Source organism: Bufo gargarizans, chromosome 2 (assembly GCF_014858855.1).
Source record: "Bufo gargarizans isolate SCDJY-AF-19 chromosome 2, ASM1485885v1, whole genome shotgun sequence".
Classification (NCBI taxonomy): domain Eukaryota; kingdom Metazoa; phylum Chordata; class Amphibia; order Anura; family Bufonidae; genus Bufo; species Bufo gargarizans.
This window is the reverse complement of record NC_058081.1, coordinates 447,366,547-447,388,524: the sequence shown is the minus strand read 5'-3', so window position 1 is coordinate 447,388,524 and position 21,978 is coordinate 447,366,547.

Here is a 21,978-nt window from a genome sequence, read left to right as displayed (position 1 = left end):
TATATATATTCATAAGCACTTCCTACTTTGCACTCGCTATATATATGCTGTGAATAGTAATGTCTTCTAGTGCAATGTTTTTTGTTTTTTTTCCAGTGTAATGCTTTAGTTTAAATGTCAGTTCTTGTTCCTGTCCATGGCATCTAGGATTGCTCCAAACAACATTTCATTGCATTGTACATTGTATTACATTGTATTGTAAAGTGACAATAAAGGCATCTTATCTTATCAATGAACGTGTAATCTACCTCCAGCCACTTACTTGTTCTTTTCTGTACGCTAAATTCATAATTTTGGGGTCCTGTAGTCCACTGGCCTGCTGTAAAATTTATATCCAATGACCGTGTAATCTACCTCCAGCCACATACTTACTTTTCTGTACAGTGAATAAATAATTGTTGGCTTTGGGGTCTCGGAGGAATTCAACACCAGTGACGACCACGTGTTATCGAATTTCAACTTTCATCATTAGGTGTTTTTTTTAAGAGGGGAGATTTTGTTAGCCATGTTTTAAATCCAATTTTATATTTCTAGTACTTTTAAACATATGTATTTGACCCGTATTTGTACTGGCCTGCAGTAAAATTGATTTCCATTGACCGCTTAATCCAGCCACATAATCGCTTGATCTTTTCTGTCTGGTGAATGCCTAATGTTTGGGGCCTGTAATCCAGTGACCTACAGTAAAATTTTTATCCATTGACCGCATAATGTACCTCGACTCACATAATCAGAATTTCTTTTATGTCAGGTGAATGCCTAATTTTTAAGTCCCGTACTCCCGTGGCCTAAAATAAAAATTTTCTAGGCTCTGACAGGGCTCATTTCAGAGAACTTCCCTTTAAGACGCATAAAAATGCCCCCTGACTAAGGCACATATTTTTTGTTGTTGGAATTTCTGTTATTGATCCCCCTCTAATATTTCACTGTCCCTGTTGTGGGACTATATGTGCACTTCTACTAAGTATTTGGTGGCGGCAAATATGAGCTGAAGGTTTTTCAGGTTCGCCTGCCATTAAAGTGAATGGGGCCCGCCGCAAATTTGTGGTTCGCGAACATTTGATCATGTTCGCGAACCGTCCCGGCCGATGTTTGTCCATCACTACTCAGCTCAGACCTCAATGTTAATAAGACCCCCGTAACACTTCAGATCAGACCTACAATCAGACCTCAGCTCAGACTCAAATGTGAATGACCCCCAATCAGATCTCAGATCAGAGCCCCAATGTTAATGACCCGCTAGACCTCAGATCAGAGGTCCAATATGAAAAAGACTTCTTATAAGACCCCCAAATGTGAATGCCCTCCAGAACTCAGTACAAAAAAATATGTGCCTTAATCAGGGGGCATTTTTATGCGTCTTAAAGGGAAGTTCTCTGAAATGTGCCCTGTCAGAGCCTAGAAAAATGTTATTTTAGGCCATGGGAGTACGGGACTTAAAAATTAGGAATTCACCTGACATAAAAGAAATTCTGATTGTGTGAGTCGAGGTACATTATGCGGTCAATGGATAAAAAAAATTCTGTAGGTCACTGGATTAAAGGCCCCAAACATTAGGCATTCACCGGACAGAAAAGATCAAGCGATTATGTGGCCGGATTAAGCGGTCAATGGGTATCAATTTTACTTCAGGCCAGTACAAATACGGGTCAAATACATATTTTAAAAGTACTAGAAAAATAAAATTGGATTTAAAACATGGCTAACAAAATCTCCCCTCTTAAAAAACACACCTAATAATGAAAGTTGAAATTCGATAACACGTGGTCGTCATTGGTGTTGACTTCCTCCGAGGCCCCAAAGCCAACAATTATTCATTCACCGTACAGAAAAGAACAAGTAAGTATGTGTCTGGAGGTAGATTACACGGTCATTGGATATCAATTTTACAGCAGGCCAGTGTACTACAGACCGCAAAAATAATGCATTCATTGTACATAAAACAACAAGTAAGTATATGGCTGGAGGTAGATTAAACGGTCATTGGATATAAATTTTACAGCAGGCCAGTGGACTACAGGCCCCCAAAATTATGCAGTCAGCGTACAGAAAAGAACAAGTATGTGGCTGGAGTTAGATTACAAGTTCATTGATAAGATAAGATGCCTTTATTGCAACTTTACAATACAATGAATACAATGCACAATACAATGACATGTTGTTTGGAGCAATCCTAGATGCCATGGACAGGAACAAGAACTGACATTTAAACTAAAGCATTACACTAGAAAAAAAAAAAAACATTGCACTAGAAGGCATTACTATTCACAGCATATATATAGCGAGAGCAAAGTAGGAAGTGCTTATGAGTATATATACACACTGATTTATGGCTTTTATTCTGTGGCTAGGATGGTGACTGGTTGCTTTCAAAATAGTATTCCCAGAGACTTATTTGCTGTAAGTCTCAGTACCTATATACTGATCTACAATTCGAGAAAGCCTCAGATCTAAAAAAATCCACTTTCCTGTCCTGCTCCAGACGCAGTCGCCTCTGCTCCCAGGATGCAGCTCCATATCTTCCAGCTGTGCACTCTGCTGTGACCCAAAACGCATAGTGTGAGGTCACAGAGCGTTGACGTCCTCACTCTGTGCGCAGTCTCAGCACAGCCGTCGGCAGAGGACCAGGAAGCAGTGAGTACAGAGCCAGGGGAGCTCTGCATTCACCGTTCTCGGTCCTCCAGTACTAATAAGCACTTCCATTATGGAAACGCTCATTAGTATTCAACCCATAAGACGCACTGGCATTTTACCAACATTTTGGGGTATATTGTCTGGTATGGCAGATACAGTCAGGTCCATAAATATTGGGACATCAACCCAATTGTAACATTTTTGGCTCTATACACCACCACAATGGGTTTGAAATGAAACTAACAAGATGTGGTTTAACTGCAGACTGTCAGCTTTAATTTGAGGTATTTACATTCAAATCAGGTGAATGGTGTAGGAATTACAACAGTTTGCATATGTGCCTCCCACTTGTTAAGGAACCAAAAGTAATGGGACATAATAATAATCATAAATCAAACGTTCACTTTTTAATACTTGGTTGCAAATCCTTTTCAGTCAATTACAGCCTGAAGTCTAGGACGCATAGACATCACCAGACACTTGGTTTCATCCCTGGTGATACTCTGCCAGGCCTCTACTGCAACTGTCTTCAGTTCCTGTTTGTTCTTGGGGCATTTTCCCTTCAGTTTTGTCTTCAGCAAGTGAAATGCATGCTTAATCGGATTCAGGTCAGGTGATTGACTTGGCCATTGCATAACATTCCACTTTTTTCCCTTAAAAAACTCTTTGGTTGCTTTTGCAGTATGCTTTGGTCAATGTCCATCTGCACTGTGAAGAGCCGTCCAATGAGTTCTGAAGCATTTGGCTGAATATGAGCAGATAATATTGCCCGAAACACTTTAGAATTCTTCCTGCTGCTTTTGTCAGCAGTCACATTATCAATAAATACAAGATAACTAGTTCCATTGGAAGCCATACATGCCCACACCATGACACTACCACCACCATGCTTCACTGATGAGTATGGTATGCTTAGGATCATGAGAAGTTCCTTTCCTTCTCCATACTCTTCTCTTCCCATGACTCTGGTACAAGTTGATCTTGGTCTCATCTGTCACACACATACACCTACCTCCTGGAGAGTGTTCTTGATCTGGCCAACTGTTGTGAAGGGTGTTTTCTTCACCAGGGTAAGAATTTTTCAGTCATCCACCACAGTTTTTTTCCGTGGGATTCCGGGTCTTTTGGTGTTGCTGAGCTCACCGCTGCGTTTCTTCTTTTTAAGAATGTTCCAAACAGTTGTTTTGGCCATGCCTAATGTTTTTGCTATCTCTCTGATGGGTTTGTTTTGTTTTTTCAGCCTAATGATGGCTTGCTTCACTAATAGTGACAGCTCTTTGGATCTCATCTTGAGAGTTGACAGCAACAGAATCCAAATGCAAATAGCACACTTGAAATTAACTCTGGACTTTTTATCTGCTCATTGTAATTGGGATAATGAGGGAATAACACACACCTGGCCATGGAACAGCTGAGAAGCCAATTGTCCCATTACTTTTGGTTCCTTAACAAGTGGGAGGCACATATGAAAACTGTTGTAATTCCTACACCGTTCACCTGATTTGAATGTAAATACCCTCAAATTAAAGTTTAAGTTAAAGCACATCTTGTTTGTTTCATTTCAAATCCATTGTGGTGGTGTATAGAGTAAAAAAAACTAGAATTGCGTCGATGTCCCAATATTTATGGACCTGACTGTATATCAATGACTTGCTACTCATTTGAAGTGGAGATAATCCATACGGCTTGAAATTAATTCACCATATGGATATGAAAACAGTGTGTTTTCTAGATCTGAGGCTTTCTGGAATTGTAGATCAGTATATAGGTACCGAGACTTACCGCAAATAAGTCTCTGGGAATACTATTTTGAAAGCAACCAATCACCATCCTAGCCACAGAATAAAAGCCATACTGTTGGGTGAGTTTATCCAGGCGCACCCAAATTCCAGTACTGTGGACACATTCCATAATGAATGTCAGATAATATGGGATCGCCTGAAGCATAGGGGCTATGCCAATTGGATGTTATCCAGGGCCCGAAATATTGCACAAAGGAAGGATAGAAGGGATTTACTATTCAAACCGAAAGGGAAAGTACCAGTCACAATGGAAACAGGGAATATGGAGAAATCCACACTTGTAATTATAGTAGAAAATTCTCCCAAATAGAATGGGTGGAACGCAATTGTCTCCCGATTCTATATGAGGACAGTATTTTAAAGGATATACTCAGAAATGGATGCAGCATTGTACCTAGGAGACCGAGCATGCTAGGAAATAGGTTGTCCCCCTTAGTTTTATCACATACCCACACCCCTAGGTCTGATACATGGATTAAATACCAAGGTTTCACCAGATGTGGGATGTAAGACATGTAACTTTGCTCAACCAACTAAGGTTTTTGATAATGTTATGCATACAGAACGTTTTTCTATTAAAAGTGACATTAACTGCAATACGGAGGGGGTGGTTTATGTAATAAAATGCATCACTTGTGATGTTATGTATGTTGGCGGTATGAGCAGGAAATTTAAAGCTAGACTCCGTGAACAAAGGTGTAAAGGTCCACTTACATTTCAATTATCATTTTCATCTGTACATTTTCCAGGAGTCTTGTTTTTTTAGTGGCCTGTGTCTGCTGCCTCATTACTGCCAATGGGTATGGCTGCCAGAGAGCTTACCTACACTCCCCTGCTGTCTTTAAAGTGGGCCATGTCTGCCAGCGTCATGCTGCTCCCTCCGACAGGTCCAGCTGCTGGAGCAGCACTTGTCTATTCCACATGGGCTGAGGTCTACTTTGTCTCTCACTGTTGAATTCAAGCTACCTCCTGCGGGCACGCACTTTAACCTTCCGCAGCCTATGCACGTTCACCTCAGGGTATTCAAGACATTTTCCCCTTTGGCTGGGTACCTGAGCAATGGTGTTTCTAGCTTGCTAGGTACCTGCGAATGTGCCCTGTACTATGTTCTGAACTCCGGTGCCCAACCTCTACCTGATTTTTCTTTTTAACCCTTTGCTGTCTGAACTGACTTCTTCCTGACTCTTTTATTGCCACGTACCAAACTTTGGCCTGATTACCAGATTGCATGAACCCTGACTGCTCTAACCTCAGCCTGTCCCTGACAACAGTTTTGCCTGTTCACTGCACTGGTGTCTCTTGACCCTGTGGATCATCAGTCATTTGAACAGAGACTTCTCCAAGAGGAAGCATCCTGATGATTCCTCTGCGGTAGGGATGAGCGAACTCGAACTGTATAGTTCGGGTTCGTACCGAATTTTGGGGTGTCCGTGACACGGACCCGAACCCGGACATTTTCGTAAAAGTCCGGGTTCGGGTTCGGTGTTCGTCGCTTTCTTGGCGCTTTTGTGACGCTTTCTTGGCGCTTTTTGAAAGGCTGCAAAGCAGCCAATCAACAAGCGTCATACTACTTGCCCCAAGAGGCCATCACAGCCATGCCTACTATTGGCATGGCTGTGATTGGCCAGAGCACCATGTGACCCAGCCTCTATTTAAGCTGGAGTCACATAGCGCCGCCCGTCACTCTGCTCTGATTAGCGTAGGGAGAGGTTGCGGCTGCGACAGTAGGGCGAGATTAGGCAGATTAACTCCTCCAAAGGACTTGATTAACTGATCGATCTGCAGCTGTGGATCATTGAGCTGCTGATCCTCAATTGCTCACTGTTTTTAGGCTGCCCAGACCGTTTGTCAGTCACATTTTTCTGGGGTGATCGGCGGCCATTTTGTGTCTTGTGGTGCGCCAGCACAAGCTGCGACCAAGTGCATTTAACCCTCAATGGTGTGGTTGTTTTTTGGCTAAAGCCTACATCAGGGTGAAGCTGTCACACCAAGTGCATTTAACCAGCAATAGTCTGTTCATTTTTTGGCCATATACAAAATCAGGGGCAAGCTGCGCCTGTCACCAAGTGCATTTAACCCTCAATGGTGTGGTTGTTTTTTGGCTAAAGCCTACATCAGGGTGAAGCTGTCACACCAAGTGCATTTAACCAGCAATAGTCTGTTCATTTTTTGGCCATATACAAAATCAGGGGCAAGCTGCGCCTGTCACCAAGTGCATTTAACCCTCAATGGTGTGGTTGTTTTTTGGCTAAAGCCTACATCAGGGTGAAGCTGTCACACCAAGTGCATTTAACCAGCAATAGTCTGTTCATTTTTTGGCCATATACAAAATCAGGGGCAAGCTGCGCCTGTCACCAAGTGCATTTAACCCTCAATGGTGTGGTTGTTTTTTGGCTAAAGCCTACATCAGGGTGAAGCTGTCACACCAAGTGCATTTAACCAGCAATAGTCTGTTCATTTTTTGGCCATATACAAAATCAGGGGCAAGCTGCGCCTGTCACCAAGTGCATTTAACCCTCAATGGTGTGGTTGTTTTCTGGCTAAAGCCTACATCAGGGTGAAGCTGTCACACCAAGTGCATTTAACCAGCAATAGTCTGTTTATTTTTTGGCCATATACTACATCAGGGGCAAGCTGCGCCCGTCACCAAGTGCATTTAACCCTCAGTAGTGTGGTTGGTCAAGCTGTGACACCAAGTGCATTTAACCAGCAATAGTCTGTTCATTTTTTGGCCATATACTACATCAGGGGCAAGCTGCGCCCGTCACCAAGTGCATTTAACCAGCAATAGTGTGGTTATTTTTTGGCCATATCCCAGTCTAATTCTGTCACTAAATCCATACCGGTCACCCAGCGCCTAAATACTAGGCCTCAAATTTATATCCCGCTAAATCTCTCGTTACCGCTGTCCTGTTGTAGCTGGGAAAGTTATTTAGTGTCCGTCAAAGCACATTTTTTGTTCTGGGTTGAAGTACAATTCCCAATTTAGCAATTTCATAATTTAGTGGTTTCTGCTATATCAGAGCTATTTGAAATCTATCCCTAAAAGGGTATATAATATTCAAGGTGCACATTGGGTCATTCAGAATAACTTCACACACACCCGCTACTGTGTATTTTCAAGTCTAATTCTGTCACTAAACCCATACCTGTCACCCAGCGCCTAAATACTAGGCCTCAAATTTATATCCTGCTAAATCTCTTGTTACCGCTGTCCTGTTGTAGCTGGGAAAGTTATTTAGTGTCCGTCAAAGCACATTTTTTGTTCTGGGTTGAAGTACAATTCCCAATTTAGCAATTTCATAATTTAGTGGTTTCTGCTATATCAGAGCTATTTGAAATCTATCCCTAAAAGGGTATATAATATTCAAGGTGCACATTGGGTCATTCAGAATAACTTCACACACACCCGCTACTGTGTATTTCCAAGTCTAATTCTGTCACTAAACCCATACCTGTCACCCAGCGCCTAAATACTAGGCCTCAAATTTATATCCTGCTAAATCTCTCGTTACCGCTGTCCTGTTGTAGCTGGGAAAGTTATTTAGTGTCCGTCAAAGCACATTTTTTGTTCTGGGTTGAAGTACAATTCCCAATTTAGCAATTTCATAATTTAGTGGTTTCTGCTATATCAGAGCTATTTGAAATCTATCCCTAAAAGGGTATATAATATTCAAGGTGCACATTGGGTCATTCAGAATAACTTCACACACACCCGCTACTGTGTATTTCCAAGTCTAATTCTGTCACTAAACCCATACCTGTCACCCAGCGCCTAAATACTAGGCCTCAAATTTATATCCTGCTAAATCTCTCGTTACCGCTGTCCTGTTGTAGCTGGGAAAGTTATTTAGTGTCCGTCAAAGCACATTTTTTGTTCTGGGTTGAAATACAATTCCCAATTTAGCAATTTCATAATTTAGTGGTTTCTGCTATATCAGAGCTATTTGAAATCTATCCCTAAAAGGGTATATAATATTCAAGGTGCACATTGGGTCATTCAGAATAACTTCACACACACCCGCTACTGTGTATTTCCAAGTCTAATTCTGTCACTAAACCCATACCTGTCACCCAGCGCCTAAATACTAGGCCTCAAATTTATATCCTGCTAAATCTCTCGTTACCGCTGTCCTGTTGTAGCTGGGAAAGTTATTTAGTGTCCGTCAAAGCACATTTTTTGTTCTGGGTTGAAGTACAATTCCCAATTTAGCAATTTCATAATTTAGTGGTTTCTGCTATATCAGAGCTATTTGAAATCTATCCCTAAAAGGGTAGATCATATTGAAGGTGCACATAGGGTCATTCAGAATAACTTCACACACACCCGCTACTGTGTATTTCCAAGTCTAATTCTGTCACTAAACCCATACCTGTCACCCAGCGCCTAAATACTAGGCCTCAAATTTATATCCCGCTAAATCTCTCGTTACCGCTGTCCTGTTGTAGCTGGGAAAGTTATTTAGTGTCCGTCAAAGCACATTTTTTGTTCTGGGTTGAAGTACAATTCCCAATTTAGCAATTTCATAATTTAGTGGTTTCTGCTATATCAGAGCTATTTGAAATCTATCCCTAAAAGGGTATATAATATTCAAGGTGCACATTGGGTCATTCAGAATAACTTCACACACACCCGCTACTGTGTATTTCCAAGTCTAATTCTGTCACTAAACCCATACCTGTCACCCAGCGCCTAAATACTAGGCCTCAAATTTATATCCTGCTAAATCTCTCGTTACCGCTGTCCTGTTGTAGCTGGGAAAGTTATTTAGTGTCCGTCAAAGCACATTTTTTGTTCTGGGTTGAAGTACAATTCCCAATTTAGCAATTTCATAATTTAGTGGTTTCTGCTATATCAGAGCTATTTGAAATCTATCCCTAAAAGGGTATATAATATTCAAGGTGCACATTGGGTCATTCAGAATAACTTCACACACACCCGCTACTGTGTATTTCCAAGTCTAATTCTGTCACTAAACCCATACCTGTCACCCAGCGCCTAAATACTAGGCCTCAAATTTATATCCTGCTAAATCTCTCGTTACCGCTGTCCTGTTGTAGCTGGGAAAGTTATTTAGTGTCCGTCAAAGCACATTTTTTGTTCTGGGTTGAAATACAATTCCCAATTTAGCAATTTCATAATTTAGTGGTTTCTGCTATATCAGAGCTATTTGAAATCTATCCCTAAAAGGGTATATAATATTCAAGGTGCACATTGGGTCATTCAGAATAACTTCACACACACCCGCTACTGTGTATTTCCAAGTCTAATTCTGTCACTAAACCCATACCTGTCACCCAGCGCCTAAATACTAGGCCTCAAATTTATATCCTGCTAAATCTCTCGTTACCGCTGTCCTGTTGTAGCTGGGAAAGTTATTTAGTGTCCGTCAAAGCACATTTTTTGTTCTGGGTTGAAATACAATTCCCAATTTAGCAATTTCATAATTTAGTGGTTTCTGCTATATCAGAGCTATTTGAAATCTATCCCTAAAAGGGTATATAATATTCAAGGTGCACATTGGGTCATTCAGAATAACTTCACACACACCCGCTACTGTGTATTTCCAAGTCTAATTCTGTCACTAAACCCATACCTGTCACCCAGCGCCTAAATACTAGGCCTCAAATTTATATCCTGCTAAATCTCTCGTTACCGCTGTCCTGTTGTAGCTGGGAAAGTTATTTAGTGTCCGTCAAAGCACATTTTTTGTTCTGGGTTGAAGTACAATTCCCAATTTAGCAATTTCATAATTTAGTGGTTTCTGCTATATCAGAGCTATTTGAAATCTATCCCTAAAAGGGTATATAATATTCAAGGTGCACATTGGGTCATTCAGAATAACTTCACACACACCCGCTACTGTGTATTTCCAAGTCTAATTCTGTCACTAAACCCATACCTGTCACCCAGCGCCTAAATACTAGGCCTCAAATTTATATCCTGCTAAATCTCTCGTTACCGCTGTCCTGTTGTAGCTGGGAAAGTTATTTAGTGTCCGTCAAAGCACATTTTTTGTTCTGGGTTGAAATACAATTCCCAATTTAGCAATTTCATAATTTAGTGGTTTCTGCTATATCAGAGCTATTTGAAATCTATCCCTAAAAGGGTATATAATATTCAAGGTGCACATTGGGTCATTCAGAATAACTTCACACACACCCGCTACTGTGTATTTCCAAGTCTAATTCTGTCACTAAACCCATACCTGTCACCCAGCGCCTAAATACTAGGCCTCAAATTTATATCCCGCTAAATCTCTCGTTACCGCTGTACTGTTGTTGCTTGGAAAGATATTTAGTGTCCGTCAAAGCACATTTTTTGTTCTGGGTTGAAATACAATTCCCAATTTAGCAATTTCATAATTTAGTGGTTCCTGCTATATCAGAGCTATTTGAAATCTATCCCAAAAAGGGTATATAATATTCAAGGTGCACATAGGGTCATTCAGAATAACTTCACACACACCCTCTACTGTGTATTTCCAAGTCTAATTCTGTCACTAAACCCATACCTGTCACCCAGCGCCTAAATACTAGGCCTCAAATTTATATCCTGCTAAATCTCTCGTTACCGCTGTACTGTTGTTGCTGGGCAAGATATTTAGTGTCCGTCAAAGCACATTTTTTGTTCTGGGTTGAAATACAATTCCCAATTTAGCAATTTCATAATTTAGTGGTTCCTGCTATATCAGAGCTATTTGAAATCTATCCCAAAAAGGGTATATAATATTCAAGGTGCACATAGGGTCATTCAGAATAACTTCACACACACGCTTCTGTGCATTTCCAAGTCTAATTCTGTCACTAAATCCATACCGGTCACCCAGCGCCTAAATACTAGGCCTCAAATTTATATCCCGCTGAATTTGAATACAATACATTGGGCCAAATAATATATTTGTTGTTGTGGTGAACCATAACAATGAGAAAAACATCTAGTAAGGGACGCGGACGTGGACATGGTCGTGGTGGTGTTAGTGGACCCTCTGGTGCTGGGAGAGGACGTGGCCGTTCTGCCACATCCACACGTCCTAGTGTACCAACTACCTCAGGTCCCAGTAGCCGCCAGAATTTACAGCGATATATGGTGGGGCCCAATGCCGTTCTAAGGATGGTAAGGCCTGAGCAGGTACAGGCATTAGTCAATTGGGTGGCCGACAGTGGATCCAGCACGTTCACATTATCTCCCACCCAGTCTTCTGCAGAAAGCGCACAGATGGCGCCTGAAAACCAACCCCATCAGTCTGTCACATCACCCCCATGCATACCAGGGAAACTGTCTCAGCCTCAAGTTATGCAGCAGTCTCTTATGCTGTTTGAAGACTCCGCTGGCAGGGTTTCCCAAGGGCATCCACCTAGCCCTTCCCCAGCGGTGAAAGACATAGAATGCACTGACGCACAACCACTTATGTTTCCTGATGATGAGGACATGGGAATACCACCTCAGCATGTCTCTGATGATGACGAAACACAGGTGCCAACTGCTGCGTCTTTCTGCAGTGTGCAGACTGAACAGGAGGTCAGGGATCAAGACTGGGTGGAAGACGATGCAGGGGACGATGAGGTCCTAGACCCCACATGGAATGAAGGTCGTGCCACTGACTTTCACAGTTCGGAGGAAGAGGCAGTGGTGAGACCGAGCCAACAGCGTAGCAAAAGAGGGAGCAGTGGGCAAAAGCAGAACACCCGCCGCCAAGAGACTCCGCCTGCTACTGACCGCCGCCATCTGGGACCGAGCACCCCAAAGGCAGCTTCAAGGAGTTCCCTGGCATGGCACTTCTTCAAACAATGTGCTGACGACAAGACCCGAGTGGTTTGCACGCTGTGCCATCAGAGCCTGAAGCGAGGCATTAACGTTCTGAACCTGAGCACAACCTGCATGACCAGGCACCTGCATGCAAAGCATGAACTGCAGTGGAGTAAACACCTTAAAACCAAGGAAGTCACTCAGGCTCCCCCTGCTACCTCTTCTGCTGCTGCCGCCTCGGCCTATTCTGCTGCTGCCGCCTCGGCCTCTTCCTCCGCCTCTGGAGGAACGTTGGCACCTGCCGCCCAGCAAACAGGGGATGTACCACCAACACCACCACCACCACCTCCGTCACCAAGCGTCTCAACCATGTCACACGCCAGCGTTCAGCTCTCCATCTCACAAACATTTGATAGAAAGCGTAAATTCCCACCTAGCCACCCTCGATCCCTGGCCCTGAATGCCAGCATTTCTAAACTACTGGCCTATGAAATGCTGTCATTTAGGCTGGTGGACACAGACAGCTTCAAACAGCTCATGTCGCTTGCTGTCCCACAGTATGTTGTTCCCAGCCGGCACTACTTCTCCAAGAGAGCCGTGCCTTCCCTGCACAACCAAGTATCCGATAAAATCAAGTGTGCACTGCGCAACGCCATCTGTAGCAAGGTCCACCTAACCACAGATACGTGGACCAGTAAGCACGGCCAGGGACGCTATATCTCCCTAACTGCACACTGGGTAAATGTAGTGGCAGCTGGGCCCCAGGCGGAGAGCTGTTTGGCGCACGTCCTTCCGCCGCCAAGGATCGCAGGGCAACATTCTTTGCCTCCTGTTGCCACCTCCTCCTTCTCGGCTTCCTCCTCCTCTTCTTCCACCTGCTCATCCAGTCAGCCACACACCTTCACCACCAACTTCAGCACAGCCCGGGGTAAACGTCAGCAGGCCATTCTGAAACTCATATGTTTGGGGGACAGGCCCCACACCGCACAGGAGTTGTGGCGGGGTATTGAACAACAGACCGACGAGTGGTTGCTGCCGGTGAGCCTCAAGCCCGGCCTGGTGGTGTGTGATAATGGGCGAAATCTCGTTGCAGCTCTGGGACTAGCCAATTTGACGCACATCCCTTGCTTGGCGCATGTGCTGAATTTGGTGGTGCAGAAGTTCATTCACAACTACCCCGACATGTCAGAGCTGCTGCATAAAGTGCGGGCCGTCTGTTCGCGCTTCCGGCGTTCACATCCTGCCGCTGCTCGCCTGTCTGCGCTACAGCGTAACTTCGGCCTTCCCGCTCACCGCCTCATATGCGACGTGCCCACCAGGTGGAACTCCACCTTGCACATGCTGGACAGACTGTGCGAGCAGCAGCAGGCCATAGTGGAGTTTCAGCTGCAGCACGCACGGGTCAGTCGCACTACAGAACAGCACCACTTCACCACCAATGACTGGGCCTCCATGCGAGACCTGTGTGCCCTGTTGCGCTGTTTCGAGTACTCCACCAACATGGCCAGTGGCGATGACACCGTTATCAGCGTTACAATACCACTTCTATGTCTCCTTGAGAAAACACTTAGGGCGATGATGGAAGAGGAGGTGGCCCAGGAGGAGGAGGAGGAGGAGGAGGAAGAGGGGTCATTTTTAGCACTTTCAGGCCAGTCTCTTCGAAGTGACTCAGAGGGAGGTTTTTGGCAACAGCAGAGGCCAGGTACAAATGTGGCCAGCCAGGGCCCACTACTGGAGGACGAGGAGGACGAGGATGAGGAGGAGGTGGAGGAGGATGAGGATGAAGCATGGTCACAGCGGGGTGGCACCCAACGCAGCTCGGGTCCATCACTGGTGCGTGGCTGGGGGGAAAGGCAGGACGATGACGATACGCCTCCCACAGAGGACAGCTTGTCCTTACCCCTGGGCAGCCTGGCACACATGAGCGACTACATGCTGCAGTGCCTGCGCAACGACAGCAGAGTTGCCCACATTTTAACCTGTGCGGACTACTGGGTTGCCACCCTGCTGGATCCACGCTACAAAGACAATGTGCCCACCTTACTTCCTGCACTGGAGCGTGATAGGAAGATGCGCGAGTACAAGCGCACGTTGGTAGACGCGCTACTGAGAGCATTCCCAAATGTCACAGGGGAACAAGTGGAAGCCCAAGGCCAAGGCAGAGGAGGAGCAAGAGGTCGCCAAGGCAGCTGTGTCACGGCCAGCTCCTCTGAGGGCAGGGTTAGCATGGCAGAGATGTGGAAAACTTTTGTCAACACGCCACAGCTAACTGCACCACCACCTGATACGCAACGTGTTAGCAGGAGGCAACATTTCACTAACATGGTGGAACAGTACGTGTGCACACCCCTCCACGTACTGACTGATGGTTCGGCCCCATTCAACTTCTGGGTCTCTAAATTGTCCACGTGGCCAGAGCTAGCCTTTTATGCCTTGGAGGTGCTGGCCTGCCCGGCAGCCAGCGTTTTGTCTGAACGTGTATTCAGCACGGCAGGGGGCGTCATTACAGACAAACGCAGCCGCCTGTCTACAGCCAATGTGGACAAGCTGACGTTCATAAAAATGAACCAGGCATGGATCCCACAGGACCTGTCCGTCCCTTGTCCAGATTAGACATTAACTACCTCCCCATAACCATATATTATTGGACTCCAGGGCACTTCCTCATTCAATCCTATTTTTATTTTCATTTTACCATTATATTGCAAGGCTACCCAAAGTTGAATGAACCTCTCCTCTGCCTGTGTGCTAGGCCTAAATATATGCCAATGGATTGTTGCAGTGGTGGCTGACGTGAAGCCTCATTCTCTGCTATGACATGCAGACTGATTCTCTGGTGACATGAAGCCAGATTGTCTGTTACGGGACCTCTCTCCTCTGCCTGGGTGCTGGGCCTGAATTTATGACAATGGACTGTTGCAGTGGTGGCTGACGTGAAGCCTGATTCTCTGCTATGACATGCAGACTGATTCTCTGCTGACATGAAGCCAGATCCTCTGTTACGGGACCTCTCTCCTCTGCCTGGGTGCTGGGCCTAAATTTATGAAAATGGACTGTTGCAGTGGTGGGTGACGTGAAGCCTCATTCTCTGCTATGACATGCAGACTGATTCTCTGCTGACATGAAGCCAGATTGTCTGTTACGGGACCTCTCTCCTCTGCCTGGGTGCTGGGCCTAAATATCTGACAATGGACTGTTGCATTGGTGGCTGACGTGAAGCCTGATTCTCTGCTATGATATGAAGACTGATTCTCTGCTGACATGAAGCCAGATTGTCTGTTACGGGACCTCTCTCCTCTGCCTGTGTGCTAGGCCTAAATATATGCCAATGGATTGTTGCAGTGGTGGCTGACGTGAAGCCTGATTCTCTGCTATGACATGCAGACTGATTCTCTGGTGACATGAAGCCAGATCCTCTGTTACGGGACCTCTCTCCTCTGCCTGGGTGCTGGGCCTAAATTTATGAAAATGGACTGTTGCAGTGGTGGGTGACGTGAAGCCTGATTCTCTGCTATGACATGCAGACTGATTCTCTGGTGACATGAAGCCAGATCCTCTGTTACGGGACCTCTCTCCTCTGCCTGGGTGCTGGGCCTAAATTTATGAAAATGGACTGTTGCAGTGGTGGGTGACGTGAAGCCTCATTCTCTGCTATGACATGCAGACTGATTCTCTGCTGACATGAAGCCAGATCGTCTGTTACGGGACCTCTCTCCTCTGCCTGGGTGCTGGGCCTAAATTTATGAAAATGGACTCTTACAGTGGTGGGTGACGTGAAGCCTGATTCTCTGCTATGACATGAAGACTGATTCTCTGCTGACATGAAGCCAGATCCTCTGTTACGGGACCTCTCTCCTCTGCCTGGGTGCTGGGCCTAAATATCTGACAATGGACTGTTGCATTGGTGGCTGACGTGAAGCCTGATTCTCTGCTATGATATGAAGACTGATTCTCTGCTGACATGAAGCCAGATTGTCTGTTACGGGACCTCTCTCCTCTGCCTGTGTGCTAGGCCTAAATATATGCCAATGGATTGTTGCAGTGGTGGCTGACGTGAAGCCTGATTCTCTGCTATGACATGCAGACTGATTCTCTGGTGACATGAAGCCAGATCCTCTGTTACGGGACCTCTCTCCTCTGCCTGGGTGCTGGGCCTAAATTTATGAAAATGGACTGTTGCAGTGGTGGGTGACGTGAAGCCTGATTCTCTGCTATGACATGCAGACTGATTCTCTGGTGACATGAAGCCAGATCCTCTGTTACGGGACCTCTCTCCTCTGCCTGGGTGCTGGGCCTAAATTTATGAAAATGGACTGTTGCAGTGGTGGGTGACGTGAAGCCTCATTCTCTGCTATGACATGCAGACTGATTCTCTGCTGACATGAAGCCAGATTGTCTGTTACGGGACCTCTCTCCTCTGCCTGGGTGCTGGGCCTGAATTTATGACAATGGACTGTTGCAGTGGTGGCTGACGTGAAGCCTGATTCTCTGCTATGATATGAAGACTGATTCTCTGCTGACATGAAGCCAGATTGTCTGTTACGGGACCTCTCTCCTCTGCCTGGGTGCCGGGGCCTAAATATCTGAGAATGGACTGTTCCAGTGGTGGGTAACGGGAAGCCAGATTCTCTGCTATGATATGAAGACTGATTCTCTGCTGACATGAAGCCAGATTGTCTGTTACGGGACCTCTCTCCTCTGCCTGGGTGCTGGGCCTAAATTTATGAAAATGGACTCTTACAGTGGTGGGTGACGTGAAGCCTGATTCTCTGCTATGACATGAAGACTGATTCTCTGCTGACATGAAGCCAGATTGTCTGTTACGGGACCTCTCTCCTCTGCCTGGGTGCCGGGGCCTAAATATCTGAGAATGGACTGTTCCAGTGGTGGGTGACGGGAAGCCAGATTCTCTGCTATGGAACCTCTCTCCAATTGATTTTGGTTAATTTTTATTTATTTAATTTTTATTTTAATTAATTTCTCTATCCACATTTGTTTGCAGGGGATTTACCTACATGTTGCTGCCTTTTGCAGCCCTCTAGCCCTTTCCTGGGCTGTTTTACAGCCGTTTTAGTGCCGAAAAGTTCGGGTCCCCATTGACTTCAATGGGGTTCGGGACGAAGTTCGGATCGGGTTCGGATCCCGAACCCGAACATTTCCGGGATGTTCGGCCGAACTTCTCGAACCCGAACATCCAGGTGTTCGCTCAACTCTACTCTGCGGCGAAGTCCAGATACCTGTTTAGGGGATAAAGGATGAGTACCAGGGGGGCCACTTAGATAATGTCCTTAGGTGTAGCTCCAAGTAAAATCTGTTTAAGTGAGCCAATAGATCCATATGTTTACAAGTCTTCACATCTACTGTCCAGTATAAAAGCATGAAAGGATAAAAAAAATCTATAAAAATGGTTATTCACAAATAAAAGTAGTACACAAATGACAGAGCCTTTGCTACACTCAAAAGATCAGTACTGATGGACAGGGCTAACATTGCTTCATGCTCCTGAGTGTAGAGTGAATGGGTGCAACAAAGTATCCCCCAGTCCCCTGTTCGGCCAATCAGACATGGATTAAAAGGACAACTGTATTATAAAACTCTAACTAAATTTGTTCATTAGCTAGGTAAATTGTTTTCCATGTTCACATCAGTAAGAAGCTTTTTGAGAACCCTTTTCAAGCATAGCCTATATCTTTCTCTTCATTTTGAATACACAAGCTTTAGAAGTTGGGAATGACCAAGTAGAGTACAGTATGTTAAGACTAAAACATAATAAATATAAGTACTTAAGCTGCAAATTATAATTAGATATTGGAAGAAATCTTAGCATGATTTGCAACTCAGTCAATACAAAGCTTGTAGTTCCTTAAAATTCAACAAATACAAAACACCAGCCATGAACATGTCAGAATTTTATTATAATGAATTTGATAGTATCGATCTCCTGCCACCAGATTCTGCTTTAAACATTCTATATGGCTGCCCATAAATTGTTAGCTCTGGCAATGACTGGCATTTTCACAAGCTCATACATGATAATTCAATAAAATGTGCAAAGGTCACTTACCTAGGGGAAACCCATTGACTGCAGGTGATCACAGACCAGTTTTTATTTTTCTATTTACCCTGTATTGTACAGATATGAATACAATGTCATTAAGTTAGCAGTTACATGAACATTGAAACTAATCATTTAAAAGGGCAAGTTGCTGAAAGTTTTGAATCCAACTTGTTTGGATTGTTTGAATCCATGTTGCTTGACTGACCTCATCTTGCTGAAAGAGTATTTCAGTCTAAATCACTGTACACAGTTATAAGAAACATTTCATTCTTAGTATTTTTCTATGTTTTTAGAACTTATGGATATTGGGGTTTGAGGGAGGTAGAGGTTGAATAAAAATTACCTAGCCAATTGGGCAACTTACTTGGGTTGCAACACAAGTACAAAAATCTCACTCTATATTCCCCTGGGTCAAAATAAAATAGTTATCATGTATTAATAAAGAATAATTAGTGATTTCTAATTGTTCTAATTGTTTCTAATATGATTTAGACATATTGTGCCGTCTAAACAGTGATATGCTGCCCAGAAACAATGCAGCTGTATGAGGACGAGCAATCGCAATACTGTAGAGGTGATCACTGTAAATGCAGCACTTCACCCCCAATGAATGAACATCCAATTGTTGGGAACGAACATTTCCTTCCCCATAGTTGGCTGCTCCTCTGCACGTGTAAATCCACCTTAACAGTATAACCATCAGTTTCTGAGAAGTTACTGTAATTAGAAAGGCACCAATAATATGGCTGCTCTTCCTGTACAATGGTCCAAAATATTTCAGACTCTTCAGTGCCATTATGACATTGTTAGCTTCAGTGCCTCATTACTCTCATACTGATTTCCATGGAATCACTTGCAGTGCACTATAATTTTAAATAACACTGTCATCCTTAGTGGTCACACATTGCGCTGCTGGATTGCGTAGGAGGAACGTTGCAGGCTTGGGAATCGTCCTGTGTGCTCCTCCTACACTCCTACATCGTGCTGCTGCTGGGGAGTGCAGGATGAGCTCTTATAATTATTTTTTTACTTTATTAGAAAAAAAGGAGGTGCACTACTGAAAGGGGCAATGTGGGCACATAACTGCTGTAAAGGGGGCATAACTATTGTGAAGGGTGCACAATGTAGGTATGACTACTGCAATGGGGGCACAATGTGGGCATAACTACTGTGATGGGGTACAATGTGGGCATTACTACTGTGAAGAGGTTTCAATGTGAGCATTACTACTGTGAAAGTGGTACAATGGGGGCATGACTACTGTGAGGGGGCACAATGTGGGCATAACTACTGTGAAGAAGCAGAGCTGAGGATGGAAGAAAAAAAAAATTCTTATTCTCTAAAACCTAGGTGCATCTTATGGGCAGGTGTGTCTTATAGGGTAAAAAATACGGTAATAAGAAGCTGACACAGTCTTTTGTCCTTTATTTCAGCCGGAACCTCTGCAGCAGATGTGCACGTAGCCTAAGAGGTACCATGGGTGACTCAATACTGCAGCCGCAGCGCAGTTCATGGGCAAACTGATAGAATTGCAGACATGGTTCTTGGGTGAACATGATAAGACTGCAGTAGTTCATGATGGTGGGTGAGGTGAAGGAGAGAGTACGTTTGTAGAAGTCTATGATGGGGTGGGGGAAGTCTGCCGATAAGAAGTCATACTTGCATTTCCCCAACTATAGGAGATGGGGATGTTCAGCTGGGATACACAGATGTAAATTTGTGCATCCCTTGATGCCTGTACCAATCAGAATTAGGCATCTTGTCTTGCACTTCTCTCGCTTCACTGTATGGTTCCCGCAGACCCCACCATGGTCCAGCCTTATTTTTCATTTTCAAATAGTCTTTAGAAAATTAACCATGGTGCTTGGTAAGGCAGAAGTATTGTTCCTATCTCATGATTCTCTGTTTGTGACCTCCTCCCCAAGTCCACACGGGCCAATGTCACAGTCTCTTGACTCTTGGTAACTACCAACAGCCTCCAGTCTCTCCTGCCTAACTACAGAAGAAAAAGTCATTTGGTTAACCACGTTCCAGCCTACAATATGCACAGACCCCCAGCACCAGGTCTAGTCCCTCACACAGATACCTGCACTCTCCCTGAATGGTGCCAAACCTACCACTAATATAGGTTACTAGCCCTACCTAATAATGGGTGTTGCAGATTATCTGCATCACCACACTCCACCAAAGCTAGGCTTTTCCTGGGACTAATCAGTCCACAGTACCGTCATTGCAACTGTACCTCTATACTGTCACACCATCATGCAAGGGGACTACAGCTTGTTGTCCAGTCAACTTGATAAACAGAAGAACATACGAGTATATACAGTACAATACAGTGCACAATATGTGCATGCATATAGTACACATAAAAGTATATCTGAGCAGTCTGTTAGCGCACACCCCAAAATTTTTGCCTTTATAAGGGATTTGAAGAAAAGGTAGTAATAGAAATATGCAGTAATATGAAGTTCATGTCAGTCAAATGTGAAAAGTAATGGTATCTTCCCCATGTAGACAGATTTGATATAACTAGAGCGTTCTAAATTATCTGAAGAAACTTGACAATTACAATGAAAACTTTTCCAATTTCATAACTTTCTTTCTGCATTACACATGGGGCTGAATTACTAAAGCCCTGTGCTATTAAAAACAATATATGCTGGCTGCTTTTATACATTGCACTCCATCGTAGCTGTGTTTCTGCCAGCGAGGCTATCGATCTAAGGGTGCCGTTCTCTGTAATAGTGCTGGAATAAACTGCAAACAGAACAAAGGTAAACACTGCCACAAGCCATTATTTTCGGGCAATAATTTACTCCACAGCAGAACAAAGTTTAATAACACTTGCGTCATTATCTTAAATTGAAATATGCAGGGCAAGATGTCCTTTCAACAATACCAGGGTGGATCATCTATAAACAGATATGCTCTAAATGGATTTAGATCAGCAGTGGACCAAAAGTTAAAAGTTTTAAAGGAATCCATCAGCAGCAACCTCCCTTTCCAACTGATTGTATGGACATATAGCTGACTAAAACTCTGTTTTTCTTTTGTTGATCCGAGGATCTGTTGCTGAGTTATAATAATTTTTCATAATATGCAAATTAGGTCTATGGTGCAATGAGGGTGTCAATATTGCTCTTGTTTCACCTAGGCCCCACTCCTTTCTGTGGTTTTACTGCTTTACCACTGCCTGGTCTTGTAAAACAAAGCAGCCAGGAATGGACAGTCCAAAAAAATTAGTGGGTGCAACCACAGCAATAGTGATACCCTCATTGCACCAAACACCTAATTTGCATATGTGAGTAATGTGGAATTATGACCTAATGCCAGCCATCATCTAATTCCAGCCATTTGCTGTGAGATAGCAGAGGGAGTGAACTCTGCAGGGGTTTTGGCTTCAAGCAGGCCACATGTTCATAAATTCACACCTCATTCAGCCAGCACGGAGGCCAACTCATCCTACAGGAAAACCCTCTGTAGGGGGTCTCAGCCATTAGCAAGATCAATCAAATCCATCAGACATCATGGAGCCAGGGATTTATAAGGAATTATGAATTGCCCTTCCATCACAGGCATAAACCAGTTCTATATCTGCAACCCTGGGGCCAAGACAGACATGCCCCTGGTCGTAGTTTATGGGTCGGGTGCCGGGAGGGGGAGATACAAAGATCTCCCCACAGGAATCTAATAATGGTGCCATGTTTGGTCTCCACCTGTAGCCGGAACCC